Source organism: Trichechus manatus, unplaced genomic scaffold (assembly GCF_000243295.1).
Source record: "Trichechus manatus latirostris isolate Lorelei unplaced genomic scaffold, TriManLat1.0 scaffold00029, whole genome shotgun sequence".
Classification (NCBI taxonomy): domain Eukaryota; kingdom Metazoa; phylum Chordata; class Mammalia; order Sirenia; family Trichechidae; genus Trichechus; species Trichechus manatus.
In genome coordinates this window covers 1,485,281-1,487,021 of record NW_004443965.1, presented here as the reverse complement: position 1 = coordinate 1,487,021, position 1,741 = coordinate 1,485,281, and the positions used below count along the sequence as shown (strand labels likewise).

General features: G+C 36.7%; 1 protein-coding gene across 1 annotated transcript in view; it reads right to left on the bottom strand.

Annotated features, from left to right (window-relative positions):
• Positions 1–1,741, bottom strand: part of ACOT12 (acyl-CoA thioesterase 12) — a 64,016-nt gene that overhangs the window by 25,732 nt on the left and 36,543 nt on the right. The window lies entirely within an intron of this gene.

Below are 1,741 nucleotides of genomic sequence, written 5' to 3'. Positions count from 1 at the left end.
TCTAAGATACACCTCTAGGAATGAACCTGCAAAGCAGTAGGGTATGTGGCTATTCAACTTTACTTGGTATAGCTGAGTTACTTTCCAAAATGTTTGTACTGATTCACACTCCTGCCTACTGTTTATGAGAGTTCCCACTGAACCCCATTTTTGCCTAAACTTAGTGTTGTCAGACTGTTGAATTTTTTCCAATCTCATGGATGTGAAATAGTATCTTGTGGTGGTTATCATTTGCATTCCCCTGATAAATTGTGAGGTCCAACTTCTTTTCATACGCAAACATTCTTATTACCTTTTCAATAAATGTCTCTTTATACCATTTGCTACAAATATTGCACCTCTCCCATTCTCTTTATACTCTCTTTCTGGAACACTGATTAGATGCATGTTACATTTCTTACCCCATTCACTATGTCCAAACTTTTCTTTCCTATTTCCCATTTCTTTGTCTATTGGACTGTATTCTAGGTAACTCTCTCACCAGTTCATGGTCTTATCTGCCATTTCATCCATTCATTGAGTTTTAAATTTTAATTATTATGTATTTGATTTCTATGGAAGTTCTCATTGATTCTTCGCCAATGATTCTATTCCTGCATCATATTTTTTATACTCTTTTGTGTCTTAAAACATACAAATATTCTTGTTTCATATTCTTTATATGATACATCCAGTATCTACAGTCTTTTTGGGCCTCATTCTGTTGTCTGGTGCTTCTTTTAGATCTTATTTATTTTTGTCTTTTATAAGTGGTTAAGAGCTTGGCTGCTAACCAAAGGTCAGCAGTTCAAATCCACCAGCCACTCTTTGGAAACCATATGGGGCAGTTCTGCTTTGTCCTATAGGGTCGCTATGAGTCAGAATCAACTTGACAGCAATGATTTTTTTTTTTTAAATGATTTTTTACTATGATCTCATATTCCTTAGACCTTTATTTGAAGGAAATCTTTGAGAGCTGGATTTAAAGCACATTTCTCTGCAGAGGATTTGCATTTACTGCTGCAAATCATCTGGAGGGTGGGGTGGGTGGTGGCATCATCAACATAGTGCCACTTCACACTAATTTCACTTGGTCTGTTTTAGCCCAAACAGGCAATGTGGATTCCAACCCCAAATTTGTGTAAGAATGCACTTGTGATTGAATTCTCAAAGGTGAAACAAATTTTTTCTTCCACTCCACCTAGAGCTAATGCTGAGACCAGAAAGCACCCCTACCAGATCTCTCTAAGGGTGGGTTTTTTTCTAGTTGACTCATTGAGGGTGTCATCTTTTGGGGTTGCCTTTCTATGGAAGGTTTTCTGATCTGAGTTTTCACCTTAAATAGACCCTTGTCTTTGTCCCCTGAGTCCATGCAGGGCCATTAAAATACAAGTTCTAGTACTGCGAGAATGTATGAGGTCTTCCAGAGCAAATGCCTGCTCTAGTGCCTTCTTACACTGCTGCATTTGGGCTTTCTAACTATTCCTGTACCTTAAGAATTTATTTAAATTTTTTGCATGTTGAGATGTGTTTGTAAGAGGTGTGTAAATACATTATCCAGAAATTTTAGTTTTTTCCAGACATCGAGTTCACCATATTGCTGCAATCACAGGTGGATTGTTTCCTAAAGTGATGTGTAAAATGCATATGCAATTTTAAGCCCCTTTCCATATAAAATATTAATCTATATTAAATTTGATGTATTGCATTGGGCAAATCTGCTGCAAAAGACCTCTTTAAAGTGTTAAAAAGCAAAGATGTC